General features: G+C 37.9%; 1 protein-coding gene across 9 annotated transcripts in view; it reads left to right on the top strand.

Annotated features, from left to right (window-relative positions):
* ARID1B (AT-rich interaction domain 1B) overlaps window positions 1-26,929 on the top strand; it is a 405,593-nt gene that overhangs the window by 238,087 nt on the left and 140,577 nt on the right. The gene's annotated exons all lie outside the window — the stretch shown is intronic.

Here is a 26,929-nt window from a genome sequence, read left to right as displayed (position 1 = left end):
TGAGAGCTGTTTTCAGGTCAGAGGAGAACCATGAAAAAACTCAGAGGGAACTAAAAGTAGTTCAATTCTGCCTCTGTGGCAAGCTCTAGGGTTGAAAAGGTTAAAGATTTGAATTTTATCCTACAGAAAATGCGTAGCTATTAAAAGATTTAAAGTCAAGTAGTGGTTAGATTTGCAACCTAGATAGATGATTTTGGCCACTTTGTGGAGGATGGATTTGCCAGAGACCAGTGAAGGGGTTGACTAGGTCAGGTGAAAGATGATGTGGGCCAGAGCTGGCATAGTGGAAGAGGAAAGAGATCCTTAAGAAGTAAGTCTGCAGGACCTGATGATCACAGATATGCAGGGTAAGGAAGGCAGAGGAGCTGAGGGTGAGATCAAGGAATAGATTGGCTACACTGAAATACAGAGCACAGACGGAGGAGTCACAGATTTTTAGAATCATAGTCTTCCAGACCTGTAGTTCTTTTTATTAGATTTACTTGCCTTTTGTACATATTTGCTAGTAATTCTTTTTTTTTTTAAATAACATGTATTTTAAAGTATTTGTTTTTATTTATTAATTTATGGCTGTGTTGGGTCTTCGTTTCTGTGCAAGGGCTTTCTCTAGTTGTGGCAGGTGGGGGCCACTCTTCATCGCGGTGCGTGGGCCTCTCACTATCACGGCCTCTCTTGTTGCGGAGCAGACTCCAGACACGCAGGCTCAGTAGTTGTGGCTCACGGGCCCAGCCACTCCGCGGCATGTGGGATCTTCCCAGACCAGGGCTCGGACCCGTGTCCCCTGCATTGGCAGGCAGATTCTCAACCACTGCGCCACCAGGGAAGCCCATTTGCTAGTAATTCTTAAACCATGTAACTAAACTGGTGAGAAGTACTTACTAGGGGAGCCTGACTTTACTCTCATATAGTTGTATAGAAGGACAGCCTAGGTGCCATCAATTACTTTGAAAATCACAAGTTTCGGAGGGTAGTTGGTGAAAACTTGAGAGCGTAAGGTACGGGTACTCTTACCTGACTCCTACTTTCCCTTCTAGATGCTTGGCATTTTGTTAGTACAATCAAATTAGTTGTGCTGCAAGTACAGGTGGATGACATTGTAATACTACCAAAATCAAAACTGTTTAGAGGTTATAAGCTTAGCAAGGTATTACATTATAAATAAATATAAATTAAAAGTAAAAAGACATTAACACTTTATAAATATTTAAATATTTGGTAAACTAACTCAAGTTTTATATCCTTAATTTGGTTTTTTTGCCTCTGTATCTACCAAAAATTGCTAAAAGAAAGCTAATTATAAATAGAGCTAATTTGGTATTTGCAGTATTTAACATATGGTCGTCTTCTGAATTTTTCATTGTTTATTAAATACCCAGCATGCATGCAGAATATTCACTGCATATTTAATAAACCTGTAGGGTCAGTTCTTATGAACTCATCTCCACAATCCTTCATACTTATACTGAGTATGCAGCAGGATTGTGGAAGATTATTGTACCAGCAGCTCTCATGGCTTGCCCCACTCTGTAAAGGCTTTGCATTTGTTTTATGGCTAAACTAGCAGATTGCTTTTGTAGCCTTAAATTCAATTTGTAGAAACACAATTTGAAATTTTTTTCCCATGATTGAATGATTTTTAAAGAATTAGATGCTTTTCACTTTTGCATATCTACTCAAAAGTCTTTATACATGTAACTATTATCTGTAAGTCAGCAAATATGTTTTTATCTTGTTTCTTAAAAGGTCTAGGTGTTCAGTATTGGTCAGGTTTTTGAACACTTATTCGCAATTGATCTTTGTTCCTGTTTTGTGTACACTGGGAAAAATAACTCAAATCTGACTCACTGGTAACACCTCAGTGGCATCATCTTGCTGGATGTGGAGTATGTATGTGTCTATCCCATATACGTCTCTGATTCTTTTAGTGATCTTTAATGTGCCTTTGATCTTTCTTTACTTTCTTTTTTGGACACTATCTAATTACTCGTTTCTTGTATGCTTCGTTTTCTCCAAAGTCGAACTAAAATCTACAAACTTAATATTTACTTAATATCTACAAGCATGAATTCGTCAGTCTCAGTGGAAAATGACTTAACTGTGTTGGGACCCAGAGGTGCAAACAACCTATTTCTGTTGATGAGTGTGGTGAAACTATAACCCAGGAAAACAATTTTGCAGTCATTCAGAACTGTCATGCCTATTGTGGCTGTTTTAACATTAATTTTTTAAAGCTAATCTAATAGGAAGGAAGTATCTACACTCTTTCTTCTTCTCCACAAATCTTAATTTTGCACAAATCCTGATTCATTGTTTTATTAGGCTTATCTCAGTCAAAGGTAACTTAGAATTTGAAGAATTTGAACATTTCAACTGATTTCTAGTGGTTCTGAGTTTGTTGTTTGTTTTTTTTTTTAAATAAATTTATTTATTTATTTATTTAGTTATGGCTGTGTTGGGTCTTCGTTTCTGTGCGAGGGCTTTCTCTAGTTGTGGCGAGCGGGGACCACTCTTCATCGCGGTGCGTGGACCTCTCACTATCTCGGCCTCTCTTGTTGCGGAGCACAGGCTCCAGACGCGCAGGCTCAGTAGTTGTGGCTCACAGGCCCAGTTGCTCTGTAGTATGTGGGATCTTCCCAAACCAGGGCTCGAACCCGCGTCCCCTGAACTGGCAGGCGGACTCTCAACCACTGTGCCACCAGGGAAGCCCTAGTGGTTCTGAGTTTTGTAACTTCGGCGGTTGTTTCTATACAGGTCTAGTAAGATGCTTAATTAATTTAAAATTATGTATACCTCTCACAAACAAGAATTTCAGTGAATAGAAGAGGTGTTTCAAAATAAAAAAATGAGCAAAGATATTTGGAAAGGAAAGTTCTGCAAACTATAGACTGCGGATCTTGACTTCAGCTGTGATCAGGACTTGAATGTATTAAAAAGTTTATAATTCTATAGAATAATAAATCAGGAATCTCTGGGGCAGCCAACATGGGTTGGTTCTTTTTACAAGATAAGTACACCTTCTATGTCATTAATATACTAGGTAAAGCTGGTAGTGATAATGAGACGATAAATCAGCTAAGCAGATATATATATAATTATATTGTTAAACATAGAAAAAGGCTAAAAATTTGACTTCGTTGCTTATGAGTTCTACAAAGAAATCTATAGTAGGGAAGTAAAAGAGAAATAAGTGAAATATCTCTGGGTTGTTAAAAAAGAAAAACTATGTAAACATAACTTTTCCATACATTTCTTAAGAGATCTTATCAAAATCTAAATAAATCACTTAAAAATTTCATGACCACAAATCTTTTGCCCTCTCATTTGTTGTATATAGCTAAGTCAACAATTACAAAGAAGCAAGATTTATTTCACTATTAACTTAAATATCTTTGCTAATCTAAGTTCTACAGTTACACTCATTGAATTCATTGTCATTCTAATGCATTTCATTTAAACAAATACCTGTGGAATAAACATACGTGTTTATTTATGTGTTGGGAATGCAGTGGTAAGAATAATAAACCATTGCTTCTGTGGACCTTACATCCTTTTCTTTTTTAATTATAATAATATTTATTATTATTTTTTTGGCAGCGTTGGGTCTTCATTGCTGCGCACAGGCTTTCTCTAGTTGCGGCGAGTGGGGACTGCTCTTCGTTGAGTTGTGTGGGCTTCTCATTGCGGTGTCTTCTCTTATTGCCGAGCACAGGCTCTAAGCGCGAGGTCAGGCTTCAGTAGTTGTGGCTCGTGGGCTCTAGAGCACAAGCTCCGTAGTTGTGGCACACGGGCTCAGTAGTTGTGGCTCACGGGCTCTAGAGCACAAGTTCAGTAGTTGTAGCACGTGGGCTCAGTAGTTGTGGCTTGCGGGCTCTAGAGCACAGGCTCAGTAGTTGTGGCGCACGGGCTTAATTGCTCCACGGCATGTGGGCTCTTCCTGGACCAGGGCTCGAACCCGTATCCCCTGCATTGGCAGCAGGTGGATTCTTAACCACTGTGCCACCAGGGAAGTCCCAGACCTTATATTCTTGACACAACTTTTGGAATGATCTTATTCCAGGCAGAAATTCTAGAAGAGATGCAAATTTATATTCTCCTTTTGTATATAATTTTTTGCTACTCTATGGTATAATTGCTTTAATTGAATCTATTTGTTGTATTCTACAAAATGGAATAGAATTCCAGTTTGACTTATAAAACTTATAAATGACAAAGGGATTAGCCATCTGTAAACAAAATTTGAAAATAAAAGTGAAATTTATTTTGTCTTTTTAAAAATAAGGTACTTTTAATTGTGGAAAATTGTCTAGGTGGAGGATCATATTTGGCAGTGACTTCAGTTACCTTTGGACGTATTCCTTTATTTTGACATCTGACCATTATGAAAATCATCTGTATTTTCCTCCTCCATATACAAGTAAAAGTTATGTTGCAGTCTGTGTCTATCTAACTGCTTGTCATAAGGTCTAAGAGGGAAATAGAACACAGCATTGGTAGCGCATCTCTGAATGGGCTCCCTTTACTAAGTAACCAAAAAAGTGACCTTGGGGAAAAGTGGGAGGAGGTTCACTTGCTGTTTTTCTTTTCTGATCACTTCAACTTAACAGGAGTCAGGCCTAATCAGTTCTCACTGCATATTCTGGTCATCTAGAACTGTGCTGTCTAATAATGGTAGTTACTACCATGTGTGGCTATTTAAATTTAAATTAATTCAAATTAAATTTAAAATTTATTTCTTCAATTGCACTAGCTAGCTACATTTCAATAGCTACATGCTGTTAGCAGCTACCATATTGGCATAGTGCATGTACTTGAAGTGCATTTCCAACTTGAAAGAAAGTTCTGTTGGCCAGAGCTGGTCTAGAAAATAAAAGTTCCAAGTATTCATAAGACACAGACATTGTAACATAATACATTTCACAATTAGAATAGAAATTTTTTTAATTGATAGAGAAAATCCTGAGGATTAGAGCAGATTAGTAGAGAACAGAAGGAATTTGCTCTTTTGGTAAAGTAGCATAAAGCAGAGGGGATGTTCTGTTCAGTAAAAAATATATATAAAAAATATAGTAAACTTGGCATTTCCCATTGGATTTTGAGAGTAGAAAGGTTTTAAACTGGGTCATGAAATTAGGCATCCTTCTGGTTCTGACTGTTGTAATGTGTCATTAATTCATTGATTTACCTGGGGTTATGCCTGGAGGCTAGGAGTATAGTATTTCAGATTTAGAATGTTTAGCTTCACGTAATAAGAGATTCTACCTGTTCAAATATCCTTTCTTTATTAATGTAACCACATGAAAGCATACATTAATATGTTTGTGGGTTTTTTTTCTTCTTGTGAAGCCATGTTAACTTCGGTTCTTCTAAACTCTTTCCATCTTCTTACCAGGGTGTGTTTTCTAGTGAATTTACTTGGCTAACTCTCTAAGAAGGGTGTGAATATAAGTTAGGTATAAAAGTATATTTAGGGTAACAATGTCGTTGAAATGAAACCAGCAAACATTTTCTTTTTGAAGTTCATAATCATATCAACTAATATTACTTTTCATAATATAAAGGATTTATTTTTGCATTTACAATTTTTTATTTAATCAAAATCTACTAGAAATCCTTAGAGGAATAAAGGACCAAGCTTATTCTTTACTGTTTCAGCCATTGAATCTAAGTTAAAATGAGAATATATATATTGGTAAAGCAAAAGAATTTTCTGTTTCTCCGTAGAAGAAAGACTGGAGGAGGAAAAACAAAATCCATAGCAGTTCTCAAGTCTGGATTTGGGAACCCGTGTTGAGTCCTTCCCTTCTTTTGTTAGAGAATTTCCCAGCCTCTCAGTCTGCCACCTGCTGGTGGTTCAAACACTTACACGTTTGATTTTTAAATAAATCTGCTTTTTTCTTATTTAGGAAAGATTTGGGGGAAATGTTCTATTTACACTCACCTGAAATATTTTGGTGCAGTTTTACTTGTCACGTTTAATTTTATTTTTAAAAGCTATTTTAGCTTCTTTTTCAACTCTGTCTTTAGAGGATTATGTGAATATAAAATTTAGAAAAGACAGAACATTATGAAGGGCAAAGCATATGCCACTAAGAGATAAAGACAGACTTATGAAGGTCTTGAGGTCTTGAGTGCCATGAAGGGGGTTACTTGGCAGTTGTCGTGGGGGGGCAGGAGGGTCTTCCCTAATTTCTGAATTTGGATGAAGCATGGAACACAGCAGGCCTGCCCTGCTCTTCTGTGGTTAAGACCACTTAAGTGGAAGTGAGCAGACCTGGAGTTTACTTTAAATCATAGTATAAGATTGGAAAATTGATTCCTTGCTCTCACTAAGGTTCTTTTCAGCCCCAAAATGCCACAGGTCTTCTGTATTCATTAGGTCAGACCTTCAATTCTGTGCTCATTTACTCTTCTTCTGATTTCTCCCTGCGACTGCTTACTAGTTGAAGCTATTTTCATTGTGTTGGGGGAAATATAAATATTTTTGTCCATAAACAAACATTCCCAATGAAATAAAGCCAGGCAAAGATTTAAAAAAGAGAAACAAAGTATAGGAATTTTATTTTCTGCCATCTTTAATCTCCTGTCCTAACTTCCTTTGGAGCCTCCTTGACTAATTCTAGAGCCTTAGATTCATGGGTCAGTTATTTGTTCATCATTTTCTCAAAGAGGAAAAGTACTCCAAAATATTAATTTATTTTCACAATGACTAAGGCTGAGGGAGGTAACATGACTGATTTTAAGCCCTATTTAGTGGCAAAGTAGGGAACAAATTCAAGTTTCTGCCTCCCAGGCCAGTGCCCTTTATACAGAATTACAGCAATGCTTATTTTTAGTCTTCCCAGTACTGGAACTGTAGATTAGATTGAGTCTTACAGTATTGACATTTTTACAGCTTAAATTGCCAACAGTGTTGGCAATTTCATATGACTCAATCCAATGTATTAGGGCTCTCCTATGTCATTTTAGATCTGCATTCAGTAGTGAAAACACTGTTTTTCTTTAAAAGCTGTTTATCCCAATTGCAGTGTGTATGTGCATACTAGTTGAAATATCAGGTGATCACAAGATGTTTGTGGCATTTAATTGGCATGAAAGGACTCAAAGCCACATAGCCCAATGAAGAATGTGTGATGTTTCCAGAATAGGCTCTGACAGTATATAAAAAATCAGAAATATTCATCATGACCACGTGGGTTCTTGGTGTGGTAGGAGCTCCATTTCTTCTAGACCAAATGCTCTGTCAGGTGATGGTAGAGGGCAGACTCTTTGGATGGACTTACTGACTGTACGGCGTGGGTCACTAGATCTACTAAGTATATTTGTACAAAAATGTTTGCCCTGATGGTGGTGAATATAGGAATGTGAGTGGAGGCTAGCGGAGTTCATGCCTGCTTTTGTCAGACTTACACTGGCTTTTAAGAAAAGATGTTAGGAATTAAGCACGGCCCCAGGTGCTGTGGATCTCAAAAGTGATCTTTTTAAGGGAGGGAGGAGTTATGCTCAAATGAAAGCTTATTTACTTGCATATTCTGGCATTTGATTGACTCTGTTTTTCTGCTGGGACATTATTTTGGCACTCTTTTTTTGATGACTTAATTTCTAGTAATAATAAAAATGTGCATATATTCTCCTTATCCCCACCCTGAAACACCTGTTCATTGGGATGTGTACAAATAATTAGAGACATGTCTCTGGGCTTGCCTAGAAAATTCCTTAGCATAGAGTTACTGTGACCATATTAATAATCATCAAGCTGCTTAAGATTTTGTTGGGAAGAAGCAAAGAAATTATTCTAGGGGAGATGGGGGATGATTTTGATTGCATGTGTTTTAAGTTCTCTCCTATGCCAAATTTTAAAGCCAGTTTTGTTTCTTCAGATGGTGAAAACTCTCCTCCTCCCTTAAATCTGGCTTTTACCCAAGTCATGTCAGTTTTTGCAAGTCAGTTGAGAATGTCAAAGTGACTGGTGTTGAAAGAGCCAATATGTTGGAAGATGTTTAAAGCCAAGTAGAACATTTATATGAATTAAAGAATATATTAGGATATGATTTTTAAAAATCATATTTGAAAAAAAAAACCTGTTGAATTAATACTTGCATACCAGATGTATCACTGATAAATACTTGTAACAGATACTCCCCAATAAGCAATAAAATTACCATTTTACAACTGAAGTAATCTATCCTGTGGGTACATTTGCAAAGATATGCCAACGAAAATACATGCAGAGTTCTTGAAGTAATAATGCAAATAAAACATTTCGAATTATAATTTTAAAACAACAGGATTAGGAAACAAAAAGTCTGGGAGACTATTTGTTGTGTCTAAATTCTGCTTTTACTCTGGTCTTTTGACAGTTGGCTTTTTGATATTGTATAATTGCCTTAGTGTCTTTGTGTGTACTGAAGGACTGAATTGTCTGACTGAGTTGTGGTTGAAAATCGTACAAATTCTAAATAATAAAAGTAATAAGTATATCTTGTTTGCTTCATTGCAATAATTGCCTATTTTCATACTTTCCTGAATTCTGCTGGTGTCGTGGCTACCATTGAATCACAAAGTAGAGGGTTTTGCCATGTATAATTTATTCATTTGTGCACAGCCAAAGCATCCGTGCAGTGTGCAGTGATTGTGTGGCCCTGTGTGCCAGGTCACCGAGACTTGCTGCTGTGATTCGCTGCCCACTTTGCCCAGCGAGTGGGCACTGGCCTCCAGCTGAGCGGGAAAGCCTTCTCTCCAGGCCAGAGCATACCTCAGGTGCGGATTTCCTTTGGTCTTAGATGGAAATGTGAAAAGGAGTGATGAAGGTGAGGAAGGGAAAAGTACAAGGAATAGTAGGTCTCATGCTCTATGTGATCGAGATAGAGTAATTAAATCCTACAGGAAATTTCATTTACTTCTAGCTACACATTGCAATTTAAGGCGCTCAATTGGCTGCTTCCTAAGAAGCTACATACATTTTTATAAGAAATTCCTCTTAACTTCCCTCCACTCTTCCCAAATTAAATTTTCATTTCAGGATGACTTTTTTGTGTCTCACTGAAGCGGGGGAGAGGAGGTGAAGAATGGAGTAGCAAATGAATACATATTATTTAAAATGAGAATTCAGGACTTCCCTGGTGGCACAGTGGTTAAGAATCCGCCTGCCAATGCAGGGGACACAGGTTCGAGCCCTGGTCCAGGAAGATCCCACATGCCACACAGCAACTAAGCCCGTGTGCCACGACTACTGAGCCTGTGTGCCTAGAGCCTGTGAGCCACAACTACTGAGCCCGTGCACCTAGAGCCCGTGTTCCACAACAAGAGAAGCCACCGCAGTGAGAAGCCCACGCACTGCAATGAAGAGTAGCCCCCGCTCGCCGCAACTAGAGAAAGCTCACGCGCAGCAACGAAGACCCAACACAGCCAATAAATAAATAAGTAAAATAAAATGAGAATAAAATGAGAATTGGATATAGGCCTAGATTGGATATTACACATTAAATATCATGGTAAAATCAATAAGCTTATAAAAGTATCCAAACAAATTTCCTGAACATTTGTCAGAATTTTAAAATATATATGTTTATTTATTGTATCTTAAATTTGTAATTATGTTCTTCTAAATTTCTCACATTATATCCCTATTTTTGTCTCATTTAATTTTTAATCCCCTTATCAAGATGTAAGCATAGTTTCTTTATTCGTGGTAATGTGTTAACCTGTATTTAATATTGTCATAGTTTTAAAAAAGTTATTATATACAATTGCAGTATAAGAACAACAGATATTCAATTAAAAAGTACTTCCTGTGACAAATGAGTATTTTGGAAAGAAGCTGGGAAATCCTGATTTTTAGGATGCAGACAATATCTTCACCGTGTAGACATTTTAAGGGCTTCAATTTTGATGGAAAATAAAAAATTTATTAAAAATTTAATATTTTGTTTTACCTTATGTGAGTCATGAAGTAGAACTAATGACATCATTCATGAAATGACTTTGTTTTTTGATTGACACTGGAATTTTTCATTTTGCGCTATTTAATAGTATGTGCAAACATCTGGAATCACAAGTATTATAAAGACATGCAGGTGCATGTTGTAAATAGTTCCCGCTTGTGCACATGTATGTGTACATTCTTTTCTTTTACATAGAATGTATGGAGAAGTTGACCTCCCTAAAGGATAAGTCTGAAAAGGAAGGAAATGGAGATCTGCCAGGCTTGTTGGCTAGAGTCATGGACAAGAGCAAGGCCTGTCTGAACTGCCACTCAGTTTTTATTCTGCGAGTTTGCAGGGTTGGTGATTAGAGTGGCTTTCGCCCAATTATGCTGTGATTATTCTGCTGCACTGTAATTGACTGGGGAGATATGCTAATACCTGTCATTTGGGATGATAAAAGATGAGCGGGGGACGCAATGCATTATTTAGCTGGCTGTGTGATAGATGAGGGGTGCGCAGAGTGCTTTAATTGCTGAGAAGAGAGGTTAAGCTGAACGAACGGATGAATTAGAAATGAGTTTTTTTATGGCTTGTGGAAAAGTGAAATAAAGGAAAATGTGCCTTAAACTAAAGCAGCAGATAGAAATGAGCACAACGAAACTAGATCCAGGCAGCTTGCTTTATCAATTTAAATATTAACGAAAAATGTTTAGAGTTCAGTAAATAATAATTGGAAGGAGAATATACAATAGATTCTCATATTAAGCAAAAAAAATTGTTAAAGGAATTGTTTTTATTTGAGATGACAGTATTTGTGCTTTGTAACCTCTTAAATTCATACTGTATGTTAGATTATACTGAAACGTAATATACAACTATTCTGAATTGCATGCTTTGTGTCTTTTGAATGTTAGCTTAGAGGTATCTAGATTTCTTGTGCCTGTGTATCTTTCAGTAAATGCAGGCAGAGGAAGGCAAGAAAGAAAGAAAAAAAAACAAGAATGTTTATATATATATATATATATATATATATATATACCAGGAAAATGTAATGATATAATTGGTGAGAGAGAGTATATAGCTAATTCTTAAGTGACAGGACTGAAGGCAGCCAGTGGTACAGTTTTTACATGCTGCACACTTAGGTATTGGTATTTTTATGGAAAATAAATTCATGAAAGTGTGGTATTTTCCCTTTCGTATTGTTTCTTTCTGTCACACCCATGTCTAATCTCATATCTGTACTTCACAAAAGTATTTTAAAATACTCCATTGTAATCTGCATGGTTATTTATATGATTTGATGTTAGTGTTTTGCATTATTTTATTTTTGTGCATTTAATAAGTAGGTAATTATTTTGAGAATGCAGTCAGACTAGCAGTTTGTGGAAACAGCCTGTTAGAAGCTGAAGGCTGAGGCCTTGCCCACATTGTCGGCTTTCAGGCACATTCTACTGTACCAGATAACGATGTAGGAGAGTGTTGTCCCCAGCTGTCCTATTTTGTCTTGTAGATGAAGCAATGAGAATACAGGTTGAATAGCAGAAGTCGTGTTTTTTGTAAAATGAAGAAAATGACCCTTATATATTGTTGAATTATCTCCAGACCGTCCAGCTTCTCAGAGCCTGTGTGACTCGGCTAATAGAGCAGAATTTATCAGGGAATAGCTTTCAACCAGGTTATTGAATGGTAATGGATCTGTCTAGAACAAAGCATGCCTATTGGAATGGATGTCAGCTGTAGAGAGATGCTACACTCTGCTACTCCAATAAGTTTTGTTGGAGCTGATGGCTTTCCCCCAGTGTAATTGACACCTCTTTTGCACATTCCTTCGGAAACTCAGTGAAGTTTCCTTATGGATGTTTTAAATCAGTGTCCTTCTTGGAATTCCCAAGTAGACTCTTGTAACTACCTAACTCTTTCAGACGGATATAATATTTAGGGCTGCTTCTATAGACCATCTTGTAAGGCTAAGTGGAAGTTATAAAGGAAAAGATGCAGTTAGCATCAAAGAACTTAAAATTAAATGGACAAAGGTAGGACAAACACAGCAACTTATGAACAAACAACAGCAGTGAAGGACAGTTTTTGCAAGCTTTAGTTACACTAATTTAAAATTTCATGTTTTAGTTAATATCACCTTCAGCTGACTCCTTAATGAAGGATGACAGCAGCACTTTGGAGATGTGGTGTCTTGGTTTTCTTTCTTGTCAGTAGTATAAAAAGTCGTATACAAACCTATTTAATATTGTACATCTTTTAAAAAAAGTTACTAGCAGTTTAGTATTTTTCCTTCCTGGTAGGCAATTATTCAATCCTGAGACATTGTGCCTGAATCTTGGCTATAATTATCATCACTTGAATGTGAAAATGATTCTTTCTTTAAGGTCCTCAGTTTGAAAGGTTTTGCTTTGTTTAATGTGGTCAGAAAAAAACAAATCATGTTTGTGGCTTTTGTTGTTGCTGTTTACTTGATGTAAAGTGTCTCACTGTAAATTTGATGATAGCACGAAATTGTTCTTTTTTACACAATTGGATGTCTGGGAACTGTGATGTCACCATTCTTTACCTTAGATTTAAGTTCTTCCCCTTGGAAATGCTCTATCTTGAAACAGAATTGTAACATGAGACAGCATAAAACTTTCTTAAATTTCCTTAGCATCCTTTAATACACTTACTGCCCAATTGAAGGTTTTTTTTTTTTAATGGTGATGAGTTATAACGTTTTTTTTAAGTAATGTGGTTATATTATTTTATAAAATTTAAAATATGACTATAAAATTATTGCCACAGGGGACATTATTATATAGTTCATTTCTCTCATGTTATAAAGGTAGCAAGTGAAGCTCATGCGAGGACAACAGACCCACTAGACCTAGTATCTCCTTGCTCCTAATCTGGGGCTTTTTCTTTTATGCCTGTGGAGATGGTTCCTGCCTAATGAGCAAGGTATGTGGAAAATAGTTGTACACACTGAGCTGTGCAGGGGAAGAGAACCACCACATAAGCCTGCTTACTAGACGTTACCAGGACAGATATGGGTGCTCAAGTTGGTTAAAACAAATCATTGAAAAATGATACATACGTTATACATTTTATTTTAACATAAAATGTATTTATATGTACCTCCCTCTCCATCCATCTTACATCTTACAGTTGTTTCAGCCATACCTAATTCTACAGCGATTTTTTAGCAGTTTGTTCAGCTTTAGTAGAGTAGGATTTTTCCACCTCCCTTCTTTTCACATCCATCCATTACTTGGTTCCATTTCTCATTAAGTTTTACAACTAGAGGGGCGTGTAGCATAAGTATGCTTAGAGGAGGGAGCACAGGTAACTGCTGGGAAGCGGGCCCCTCAGCTGCCATGAGTAGGGAAGCAGGATCCGGGCCTTCTAGAGAATAGCGTCCTCGCAGGATCCGGGCCTTCTAGAGAATAGCGTCCTCTTCTCTGACTTTGAGCAGACGTCAGGAGGCAGTGAAGGCTTTGTTAGTGTACCCAGCGAGTACGTCAAGTTTCTGCTGTGTGGACCTGCAAGCCGTACACTGCTTCCCCTTTGCTGTCTTTTTTACAACTCCTAGTTCATTTCCTTAAGAAGTAACAAGTAATTACTTTTCCTTCTGCATCCAGCCAGGTCCTCGATAATGTGCCACTAGAAAAGATAGAGGTCATTAATCAATTTACTAGAGAATAATCGTGAGTTTACCAATCTTATTTTATGGTTTTGATTTTTTTCTTGCCAGTAAGGTAGTGTTTTCTTTGTTTCTGTCTTTGTCGTGTAAATGCACCTGCAGAACTTGCACAAAGTACCCTTGAGAATAAATGTTCAAAATTTTTGCTTTAAAAAGAAAATATAACTGTGAATAATTACCTTAAGTCTCAAGCCTTTAGTGCTCAATGTAATATGTCCTTGCAATTTTTTGTCTTCCTTAGATTTATTATACTACTCTTGATGAGGATAGAAAACTAACCTTTAAAAAAGGCAAAATTCAAAAATTCTTACATGTGCCCTCTGGTTAGATTGGAAAGGAAAGGAAAATTGCTAACGTATTCCTTTTCTACTGCTGTTTTCTACAAATTACCACAGATTTAGCAGCTTAAGACAACCACACCCATTAACTATCTCACAGTTTTCATGGGTCAGCAGTCCAGTTCTCGGGTCCTCCGCTCAGGGTCTCACAAGGTGGAGGTTGAGGTATTGTTCGGGCTGAGGTCTCATCTGAGGTACAGGTCCTCCTCCAGGCCCACTGGTTGTTGACAGAATTCACTTCCTTGTGGCTCTAGTTCTGAGGACCCCGGTTTCTTGCTGGACATCAGTCATGAGCCATTTCCCCATCACGTGGCCCTCTCCGCAACATTTTACTGGCAGGAGAGTTGCTTCAAATCTCTCCCACCTCTCCTAAGGGGTCACCTGATTAAGTCAGGCCCACCGAGGATAATCTTTAGTAATTCAGAGTCAACTGCTTAGGGACCTTAGTTACATCTGCAAAATCCCTTCTGCCCTATAAAGTAACATAGTCACTGGAGTGTTATTTTTCACATTCACAGTCTCACTTGCACTCCAGGGGAAGAAATTATGCAGAGTACGTACACTAGGAGCTAGGAATCTTGGGGGCCATCCTAGAATTCTGCCTACCACAGGTACTGATTCACATACGCTGTCAGATTTTAGGGATGAAAAGGTTTTGTCTGCATGTACTCAAAGTATCCTTATCTTGAATTTCAAAAAATGCAGTTCTGAGGACATGAAAGTGGGGTATAATAGAACATATTTGACTGACAACATTGAAAATAAATGATAAGCACCTTTAACAGAGTGATCCATCATAACAGCAGTTTTGTTTCTCGTAGTGTTAGCTCCTGAGGCTTTGCTCTACAGCCAGAGAAGTAGTCTCTTACTCTGGGACTCTTACTGTGCAGTTGATGTGCTTCTGGGGCAGGTGGAGAATGCTCTGCATTGCTGTTTCCAGTGCTTCTGTTGCCAGGTTTTGATTATTTCAATTTCTCCTTCCAGTGGATATGTTTGGTTATGATCTTCGGGATCTTCACAGGTGTGCCAATTACAGAAAACCAAGTCTGGTGATTCTGGTTAGTTTCATAGACTTACAATGCTAAGAAAAAAATTCTCTTACTATTAAAAAAAAACATTTTGACATTCAAATCTGATCATTTTTGGAGTATATAAGGAGAAACTTGGCTTATGAAAATCAAGTTTTATTTTAATTTTTAAAGAATTATTGTATTTTTTCCTACAAATTCTGTGGATCAGGCCCAGATATAATGTATAAAAAATACAAACTACCTTTTTTCTTTTTTAAAAAAAATCCATCTTACTTATCCTCTTAAAATTATATACCCACATAAAGATATTTTGAATTTATCTTTGGCCATACCTTCCTCCTTTCAGAATTACTTTAGAGAAAAATAGTATATTTTAAATAGGAATTTTTTTCATTTGATTAGAATCCTTTTGATAGAGGAATTTCCTTGAGCCAAAAATTTAAACTGGCAGATGTGAAGCAAATCTAATGATGTTTAAAAGTTCCTTTAAAGTTACTTTGAAAATGTAACAAATACTTTAGTTTTAAAAAGTAACAAATATTTACTGCACTTAATTCTAGAATCAAATAAAAGTTTAGAAGGATTAATTTTAGATGGGGCTGATGATGCCAGCAACATGCTCCATACCTAGAATAGGGTGATTTTCTAATATTACAGAGGAATTACTAATGTTGGCGTAAAAATCACTAATTTTGCTTCTTTGGCAGAACCTTTTGAGTTTTAGTGGAGTATTTTATGGATTCATACCTTTTTGGGACTATGCGTGGCCATAAGATGAGCTATACAGCACTTAAGAAAAGCAATGGCCACAAGATGAGCTATACAGCACTTAAGAAAAGCAATGGCGTAGCATGACAAGACAGGTACTACTTAAAGATAAGCTAAAGTGGCGAAACCATTGTTCCGTCTATTCCCAGGGATCCCTGTACACCAGCCCCTTTACATCCCCTCCAGTAGCGTTAGGGAGTTACGATGCACTCAGATGCCTCCCTGAATGACACCAAGCTTTTCTCTAAAGTTTTGTCAACAACTGTTCCTTGAACTACTTTATGCTGATCCTTGTGCTAGGCTGTTCATTTCCCACCACTCTGAAGGCCACCCATTTTGATGGCATGATATTTAAGAGGAGCAGGCCTTGTGATCAGAGAGGAGAAGCTGTGGCACATGGATTCTTGTCTCATTCCTTCTTTGTTGGGCATCCAGGATGTGAGAGTTGGTTCCAGCCTTCATTGACTCTCCCGAGCAGTTGGAGAAATGGGGCGGTAAAGCACATGACAAGCGCTAACCGGTTTTGACACAACAGGGCTCCATGAGTGGGAAAGTACAGTGCGACTGAGGATGCTATGGCCTTGAAGGACATTTGACTTGGTGCCGTTGGGGAAGCATCACAGACAGGCAGGAATGAGTAGACAGATTTGGCTGGGGCTAATGACTTTTGTAGGAGAGAAGTTGCAGGGCGTTGAGTATCTTGCCTAGATGTTTCATCATGTTTCAGCATGATGAGATAACGAAAGGTGCTACAGCTTAGAAATGGGGTTTTGGGTTTTTTTTTTTTTTAAAAAGAAAAAATAGAGGGAGGTTCATTTGTCAACAGTATCTCTTGGCATAAGAAAGACTGGATTTGGAGAAGATGTATTGATTAATTTTATATCTTTAGCTTTTTAGAATCAAATAAGAAAATATGAAAGTGCTTGGAAAATAGTAAATTGCTGTATAAATGAAAGTTTTACATTATCATTTATAGCAGCTTGTTATATAATACATTTACATGGTGTCAGGAATAAAAGAAACTGGTAAAATTATTCCATTAGCTAGAAAATGGTTTGGATAGAATAATCAGCCCAGCTAAGTCATTGCTTTTTAAAGAAATAGTTTGAGATACATATTTGTTCTTTGCTTTACTGCCTAAAACCTTCATTACACAGTGAATTTGTTTGCAAATGTTCAGTCGTGTACTGTAAAATGTGAGATTTGTTGAAGATAGAGTCTGATTAATGTAATGGAAATTAGTCAATTGGTAAGTGAAAGAAATCTTTATTCTTGAATTTTACAAAAAGTTTTACGTGATTAGAGTGTTGGCAGGCTCTGAGGCTCACTTACTCAACGTTTATGAATTGCTTTCAGTGGACCGGGCCCTGTGGAAAGCCTGGGGTATACTGAAGAGCAAGATACAAGTGACCGTTGATTTCCTTCCACCCCAACTGCTGCCTGGCTGGAAGTGGTAGCCTTGAAATCTGCTTCCTATCTTGGAAAGATTTTATGAGAGAGAGCAACCTCTTTCGAGTATTAGTGATTCTGAATTTGACTACATATTTCCAAATTCACAAAATGCTTTGTAGGAGTTTAAATGAGATATAATGCATTTGGTTTTAGGGAGAACAGTGAGGGGAGAAATTTATTTCAGTGCTTGTTGCTTAATCAACATCTACACTGCCACTTCACATCAGCGTCTGTCCTTTCCAAGTGAATTAGGTCTTGTGGGCAGCACGTCAAGAGGATGTGTATTATTCCTGGCAGGGCACTTGAATTTCTAATTACCAGATTCCTGACTTAATTGCAATTACCTGGACACCCAGGCAGGGTGAACTTTTGGAAAAGAATGTAATTAGTGAAACAGGAACTTTGCTGCCAACTCCTTGTCTAGATACTAACACTCAACAGAACACTGATAAGTTCACATCTGTAAAGACAACCCATCAGTTGATGAAAACAGTTCTTAAAGTAAATTATGTATAGTACATCTCAGCTTTGGATTCAGAAACAAATGTGATGTTAAAGCAGAGAATATTCAATTTTTGCTTTATATTAGTGTAGAGTATGCCTATGTATGTATATCTTTTAAGATTGGGTAGGAATCTGGAGGAAAAGAATTATTTACCAAATACTCTATTTCTATAAGAACACAGGCGTTACATACTTTGATTAATAAATGTAGGGCTTCCCTGGTGGCGCAGTGGTTGAGAATCTGCCTGCTAATGCAGGGGACACGGGTTCGAGCCCTGGTCTGGGAAGATCCCACATGCCACGGAGCAGCTGGGCCCGTGAGCCACAATTGCTGAGCCTGCGCGTCTGGAGCCTGTGCCCCGTGACGGGAGGGGCCGCGATAGAGAAAGGCCCGCGCACCGCGATGAAGAGCGGTCCCCGCACCGCGATGAAGAGTGGCCCCCGCTTGCCGCAACTGGAGAAAGCCCTCGCACGAACCGAAGACCCAACACAGCCAAAAATAAATAAATAAATAAATAAATAAATAAATAAGAAAATCCTTTAAAAAAAATAAAATAAAATAAAAATAAATGTAAAACCCCAAGGTCTGTGGTCATTGGAAGAAAAAAATCATTTTCCAATATTTAGTGGCTTCAATAGTAATTTTTCTTAATACTTTTCATTAAAAACAAATTTGCACACACAAAAGTTTCAACCTGGTTACAAACACAGATTTAAATTTATTTTAAAAGCACTTTATTATCTTTAAAGCAAAATCTGAAATATTTATTTCTTCCATTTCTCTCATTTTCTCATCACTTTCAGTAGCCCCAACATGCTGCCTTAGCACAGATTCACAATCTTGAGATGGTAATAAATACCTACTTACTGCGTATTGTACACATTTTTGATTCAGTCCTTAACCCCCTGCTAATTTGCTCTTCCCGGCTTCTCTGAGCTATGTCCTTCCTTTCCATCTCAACAAATCCCTTGTCCACACCAAGGTTAATTTTGCCCATCTGTGGTTAGTTAACTCATAAATGATCTTTCACAGCTTCTTGCCCATGGAGCTGCCGGTCTTTTTCATTCTTAGCCTTCTTGAACGATGCTACAGGGGGGAGCACCCCTGCCCCTGTGGCAGCCTCTGGACAGCAGAGGGGTGGGCTGCGTCTCTCCTCCCACGGCTCTTTACTCAGGCTATTCCCCAGCTGAGATCATCGTATTTATTTTTACCATAGTTTAATTCCTTCTAATTATCTAACAATATTAAGAACATCTCCTATTTTGTATCTTTTTGCATACATTTTATCATTTTTATTTTTGCAGCACTAAATTAAGAGCATAGACTCCGGAGCCTGGCTGCATTTGAATTTACATTGTTAGCTCTTTGAATAATAAGAATATATAATAGTAAAATGTTAAATGGGAATTATAATAGTAAATACCTCAAAAGATTGAGTGAATTAGTCACGAAAGGCACTTGCAGTACTGCTTGGCACATACAAGCGCTGTGTGTTTGCTGCTGCTGTTATTTGAGTCTCACATCAACCCTGCAAGGGAGCTGTGGCAGGTCTCCGTTTCGTAGTGAATAACAGGACAGCGCTAAGGGGTTAAGTCACCTGCTTCACATCACACAGCTGGTGGTGGACCTGGGCACTGGGCTCATGTATTTTATCTCCTAGTTATTATGACTTTTTCCATCCATCTATCAAGGGTTTCCAGATTTAAAAAAAAAAAAAATACAGATCACCCAGTTAAATGGATAAAATTTTAGTATAAGTATGTCCCAAATATTGCAGGGTACATACTTAATACTAACAAATTATTTGTTGTTTATCTAAAATACAAATTTAACTTGGTTTCTGTATCTTATCTGGTGATCCTAATTCATCCATACAGAGTGTCAACTCTGTGCCAGTCCTTAAATGATAGTCCAGAAATTTAAAGGATAGTTGACTAAACCCTTTCTGTACTTTTTCATAATATATGAAATTTGTATTTGGTTTTCACACAGTCCAGTTAAGGACAATTAAATTGAAGTGTCTATGCTATAGTCTTCCCAAGCCAGCATCATGTTGTAGGTGGAAAAATATTTTTATGAGAGAGACACCATAGTAAATTTTTCCAGCAGCTAATAAACACTGAGTTTGCAGTGGGGAGAGAAAGACAGTAAATATGAAAGGAGCTAAAGATAGTCCCTGTTTACTCTCATTTTCTGGAGATATCCGAAGGTTTGACAAAGCAGTCGTGATAAGCTGAATCTCCTTTTCCAAATACATCACTACAGCATTAGATGGTTGCTTTTGCTTTCCGTTGCTATTGTGCTTACCTCCATTTCTGTTTTCCCTTCTGCTAATTGTTGTGAATTACTGTAGACATGCGTTTGGTTTTAAAGCTTTTAAAACTTCTCATAAAAAGTATGTGAAGTGAGGGTACCGTAAGAAATTGGTAACAGTGGTCTGGTCAGGACTCTCTCATCCTGTTCCTTCTGTGATGTTTTGTGGTTTTATGCAGAGCATCTGTTAATCTGATAATGTTTTAAAATACATTTTAAAGAAATAAGTCTCATTTCAGAAGGAGAATGGATGGGACCAACCAGACCATTGTTGCTCTAGGGTTTGAAGGATATAGAGAATTTTCCGTATGGCGGCTCTTCCTTTTTTCAGTCTTCACAGATTTTACACTGAAATGCTCTCAGACAGAATATCTACCATTTACTGAACAACAAGTAAATACGAGATACTTTGAAAAGTATTTTACATGTACTTCTTCTTTTAATACAGTACCTTAAGAGGCAGGTGGTATAATGCCACTTTTACAAATGAAGAAATAGGCTCAGAGGTTAGGTAGCTGATACCAGCGGGCATGTAATAAAAAGCCAGTACTTTTTCCATGCCACCAAGATGCTTATCTTCAGGGCCATTTTATTCTCTGTCAGAGATTTTTTAGATGATTGGTCTATACAAACTGGATTTAACTCTGTATTACTACTCTGAGAGTTGAGTCTGTGAAAGAACAATATATTAACTTATCAGATGTTAGTGAGTTAAAATAAAATGTGTAAAAAATGTAAAACTTTCATTAAATGTACTTCTAATAAGTCAAATTTCCTAATTTGTAATGGTTGTTTATGTATGGAATTAATGCTAGTGGGTAGGCCTAACAATCTATTCCTTGTAGAACTTTCAAATGACCAGGGTGTTAACCAGAGAATTGTAGTTCTTCATGATTCATCACAGGGTGACATTACTTTAGCAAATGTGCTTAAGTCCAGGTCTGATTCTCTATTCTGCAAGGCTCAGAAAGCAGTTTTATCAGGAGGATACCAAGAGATGGTTGAACTGTCTCTCTGGAGAAGACTCACTGACCACCCTAGTTGGCAAGGCAGTGGTCTACCTGGTGGCAGATCTACACAGAAAGATGTCACTTTGTGAGTATGATATCAGAATGTGGGATGGTTAAATACTTTGAAGGTTTTGCAGTATCAGACTAGGATAGCCAGATACATCCATTTCCACAATAGGCATTCCATGCTGTTTTCCATGCTTCATTATTATATAATAATCTTTGTTATCTGTTGGCCTGGATTCCTTCTCCCACTGTCAGCTTTTTCTTGTAGAACCTCTGTGATTTTTCTTTTTCTGTGCTTCTACTGCTTGTCAGCCTCTCATTTGATCAGTAAAGTTTTTTTTGAGTTAGATCAGTTTAACTTGTCTGATTAAAGGAAGGTATCTCTAAGCCTAGACGTTTACCTTGCTCTTTAAGGTAACTTTACATATATATATGCTCAACAGTGTTAACTGTTCTTCTTGTATTTATAACACTGAGAATCTAAAGCCCATTTCTTAAGAAAGCTTGTTTAGCAGTGTCCATTTGTAATACTAAAGAGCAAAATAAAACATTTAGAGCCTGTATTGTTTTTCTAATGATGTAGAAATGTTCTTTGTAGCATTTCTTCTGTGTTTTGAGTATATTGTTGTTCACAGTGAAGACTTTTGTTTTAATTTTTATTCTCCCAGACCTCTCATTCGTGAGTCCTTGTAACCCAATCCAAAGTTAGTCAAGTGGAAAACGTTCAGTGCTGGCTGGAATCATAGCAGAGTCTTCCAGATGCTTCCTTAGCTACTGTTGGCCTGAAGAGTGTCACGCCCCACTGTCCCTGCATCCTCACCTGACTAGTCCCAATGAAACGTACTTGAGAGATATGACCCTGGCATAATCCAGCCTCTCAGGTCAAGTCTCTGCCTTTTGAGTGTAATCCCCGATCCTTCTTTAGAACCTTGTCTTTCTCTTCTTTCCTCTCCTCTTCTTCCTCTTTTATCTTGAAGTCTCACTCTCCTTCTCTCTCCCACCACCCCACCTTTTTTGGTGTCTTCTCCCTTTCCTTCCTGTTCTGTACAAATAAACATTAGAAGGAATTACATGTCTTGTTTTTTTTTTTTATTGAGAACTGAATTCAGTTCTGAATAAGTACTCTATCATCAAGTCCAACTACAGCTTTTGCACCAACTTTTTTTTTTTTTTTAATTTATTTTTGGCTGTGTTGAATCTTCGTTTCTGTGCGAGGGCTTTCTCTAGTTGCGGCCAGCGGGGGCCACTCTTCATCGCGGTGCGCGGGCCTCTCACTATCGCGGCCTCTCTTGTTGCGGAGCACAGGCTCCAGACGCGCAGGCTCAGTAGTTGTGGCTCACGGGCCCAGCCGCTCTGCGGCATGTGGGATCTTCCCAGACCAGGGCTCGAACCCGTGTCCCCTGCATTAGCAGGCAGATTCTCAATCACTGCGCCACCAGGGAAGCCCCCCTGCACCAACCTTAACATATTCTCTACTGACTGAGGTAGTTTGTTTATACTAACAAAGAAATTATTATTTGCAAGTAGTTCTGTTTACATATGTGAAAAGTATAAAGTAGTGTTTAAGCAGAAAGATTATTAAAGCAGGATTTTGTCATATTTGGGGAAATTTATGTCTCTGAGTCACTATCTAATCCATTGTAACCATGCTAGTTAAAGTCATGAAGAGTATAAGTTAAAAGAAATTCAAGTTAATGAAAACTTAAAGGAAAATCTCAGACAAATGGAAAATGCTCTCAAATATACTACTACTAAAGGTAATAAAGATAAAACAGTTCTTTTAAGCTAGAACTGCTTTGGCTTTGGGCATTACTGATTCTGTACCTTAATTGGGATGTATCCTTCCATACCTGTATACCTGTGAATTGGTTAATGTAAATTGTGGTGATTTTTGGTTTATACTTCCTTTCATTTAAATTCAAAAACCATCTTTAATTGATGAAATGTGTCTTTATGGTGCAGTTATTTCCAAATACTTCGAGCGCTGCTTGTGTCAATCCTTGACTTGTGGGCATGTTGGTCTTTGACCCAGAACTGGTAAATGAACCCTGCAGGGAAGTCATTAGAGAAGTGGAACAATTGTGGTGATGGGGTCAGGGGTCAAACCATTACCTACCCATCGGAACTTCCATTTAAATTGGACTCTTGCTTTCCTGAAAGCAGGTCATATATTCAGGGAGAATACTGAAAAAAGAGCTCAGCGCATGTCAGTGCTGACCTATCAGGATGAGATAGGACTTCAGAGATGGGTGGTTTGGGTTTGTTTTGGTTTGTTGCTTTTTTCTCCTGTGTCATGACAAATGACTGTGTGGTTGTTGTCTAGAAGTCAGTTTTTTCGATGTGAATGTCATGGAAGTATAAGTACAAGGAAGTACAAAATTACATGTGTGCAGCTTGATGTGTTTCCTAAGTGAACGCACGCATACAATCGATACCCCGTGCAAAAAAACCCACCAGAACCCTGGAAATGCTCTTCCATCCCTCAGCCCCCACCAAGGCGGACCCCTGTCTGAATGAAAGTCGGTGATATCTCAGAGTCCGTGGCGCTAACGGTAATCCATTCTTTACTTAGTTTCGCTACAGAAAATGATCTTATTTCTCCACTTTACAATGTTAAAAGTTTTGTGTGAAGAAAACACAAACCTTATTCAAGGAGTTTATATCAACATCAGTTTTTACTTTTTCACATGACTATTAAAGGAAATTTTAGAAATGATGGGTGTCATGGAAGAGAGTATTCTTTCCTTTGCACTGAAAAATCAGTAGTTCAACAGTTACCCTGTAAGAACGTCAGAGAAAAGGGAAATTATAGTTCAACTCGTTTCAGTTTTGTTTTTACTATTCTTCCTTATGTATTTTCTTGTATATATACATTTTCTGAGGACTATAGATAATCTCAGAATTTTAAATTGTCCCCTGACAAATAATGCATATTAGTTTTAAAGTAGCTTCTATTAAATATCTAAATGAAGAAAGTCTTAATTCTAATGACATTTTTAGGCCAGAACACCATCTTGTTTGCATGATGTTATTATGGTCTGTAACAGGTAGCTTATGTCTGGATTCAGGGTCATCTTTTATTCCAAAAAATGAATCACATTTAGTCCACTTGTTAGAACACTGGTGGTGGTGTTTTGCCACTCACTTAGTCCAGTAGAGGGTCCGGGAGCTAATTGCAGCAGGGAAGATTTTCATTTTCCATCAAAGCAAAACTAAGAGGTTTTTGCTGGGAGAGGGAGAAGATGCACTTGTATTATTAAATGATTTTCATCCTAGAAACACTGATAAGAGTACTTTTTTCTTCTACTCTGGCTTTTTTCTTTTCCTTTGTTTGACGTAGGAATAGGAATAACCAGGAGGAGGAACGAGGAGAGAAACATGGAAACGTGGGCATAGCTTGGGCTTTGAAGTCAGAGAGCTGGGCTGGACTCATGGCCCAGGCACCTCACCCTCGGAGCCTATTTCCTCGTGTGTAAAATGCAGTTGGTTGTCCCCGCCTGATTTGACTGCTGTCAGGATTAAATGACAGAAGGGTTTGGATAAAAATATATAATAAAAATAGCTGTAGTTTATCATATTCTCACTATATGCCAAGCACTATTCTGTATGCTTTCTTTTGTATCATTATAACCATAAATTTAACGACACTTTTACCAGTTTATCAGTGAAGAAATTGAGGCCTCAATTTGAGAGTCTAAGTAATATGTGTAAGGCTGAATGACTAGCAATTAGAAATAAGAAGTGAACCAGGGACAAAGCCCAAGCTCCTAACTGCTGGTTCTTCCCAGCTCCTCTTTTACCAGAGAAGCAGTGGCCGTCGGTGGTGCCAGCAAGGTCGCCATGGTGGTGCACCTGGCACTCACTTCTGGAGGGAAGTAATTGGGTTGAAATCGGGCTGATGCACTTTGCTAAGACAGAGTTTCCCTGCTCCCCCGAGCCCTGAGAAAGGGCTACAGTTTTCTTCCACTGAGGCACCAAGGTTCCGTGAGGCTGCACCTGCCCAGAAGGCTACTTTATTTTTGCTTCTCACAAAGGTTCTTCGTGTCCAAACGTATGTGTAGAGTTTTCCCTGCTGCTTAGCCTACCAATTTAAGGTTAAAATCTTAAACAATATTTATTATTAGCCGTGTCTGCCCAAAGCTTTCTCTACTTTGTTTGCTTTATTTTGCACAGGTAGTCATCGTTCTATTCATTCACTCATCCAGGAACTACTTAAACACTTACTATGCATATTATACTGTGCTTTATATTTTCCTGCCCTTTGTTACTTTCTCCCATTTTCTTTTGGTCTCTCCTTCGCCCTTTTCTTCCTGTCTTTCTGTTCTACTAGATGTAATTGTGTATCACATGTGGCCAGCTTTTCCAAAAGTTCAGTTAATTCCACTGTTCTCAGGAATTTAAATTCTGTTTGCACTGTACCCCACACGTTTAAGACCTAAAACAATTATAGATACTTCGGAACTCAGAACTCTATAAAATATTTACTGTATCAGATTGCACTGGGGATCCATTGCAGGTTGAGAACTGTGCTAGATCACAGATGGTATACTTCATGGATTATGATTTCACAAAACAGTCTGTCTTCACAGTTTGCTTCTCTTCTGTTTCACTCTTGCGAATCCTGTGGGTGTAGTCGCCAGACAGAATGAAAAAATCGGATGCTTTATCAGTTTCAGTGATAAAATACATTTACCTTCTTACTGTTTGGATCCCCTCTGAATGTAGTCATGAGTTCCTTTGCTGTGTTGGAGGCGGGCATCCTGCCCAGGCAGGTCACAAGGTAAGAGGATGTGTATATTCTGTCTTTCTGTGGCCACGGGAGGCTCTTGCCCTCTGAGGTGCCACTTTATAGCCTCTTGGTTTATGGGCCTGTGCGTGTCAGCTAGTGTGATTCACCCACAAGGAGATGGCGTGAACAAGAAATTAGAGAACGAGAGAAAACATTCTGTGAGGCTCACCAAAGGGTACAAATTAGAAAATGAAAGATTTGTTTTAAATCACCAAAGGATCTATTAAACTGTCCTACTATTGTGAATCCTGGGACCTCTCTGCTGCATGGTTTTGCATGTTGTTCTTCCTTTTATCACTGACAAAGTCATATCCTTATCACTAAGTGAAACAAGAGATTTTGAGATAGAGGCAGGTACCTAGATACATGGTGTGAAATAATAACTTAGAAAATACGCTCAAGTAGATATACGCGCGCTCTCGTGAGCAGTAACGCGTGCGCGCGCACACGCTCTGTCCTTTGAAATCTTGAGTGAGGTTAGCAATGTCAGCAGTAATGTTTAACGAAGATACCTAGAAACCTGCATTCTAATGTAGTCTGTGTCTATAGAACCTGTGCATAGTTTTGATAAAAATAATTTAGCCTCTCTGGACCTCAGTTTCACATTTTAAAAACGCAGGATAGGAGTAAATGTTTACTGTGGCTTCGTTTAGTTCTGAAAATTCTGTGCAGCTCATAACAATCCATCTTAAGCGTTTCTCTTCCAAGGGAGTCAAACTTCGCTCTCCCCACGTTTTATTATTTATCTTATAACACATTTGTACCTGAAATACTGGATATGAGCCCTAACAACTCTTAAGAATTGGTGAAGTCTAGTTTGGTTAATACTAGCCTGAGTTAGCTGTTGAAGTCTAAAAATAGGTCCTTTTATTTTTTTATATACTATTCATGTCCTAAGTGTGTCAGATTTGGGACCCTTGTTTTTACTATTTGTTACTGTTGACAAAATATTCAGTAGTAAGTTCCTGAGAACTCTTTACTGCCTAATATTGTCAACCATGGGCTACGTGGTTATAAAGCTACGAATCGAAAAATGTAATATGATGTTTGCCGTCCACTGCAAGTTTAACACCACACACAGATTTCTTATACAGGCTACAGTT

The sequence above is a fragment of the Balaenoptera acutorostrata genome, chromosome 14 (assembly GCF_949987535.1).
Source record: "Balaenoptera acutorostrata chromosome 14, mBalAcu1.1, whole genome shotgun sequence".
In the NCBI taxonomy this organism is placed as follows: domain Eukaryota; kingdom Metazoa; phylum Chordata; class Mammalia; order Artiodactyla; family Balaenopteridae; genus Balaenoptera; species Balaenoptera acutorostrata.
Note: the sequence above shows the minus strand (reverse complement) of the source record. Positions and strands in the feature narration are given on the sequence as shown.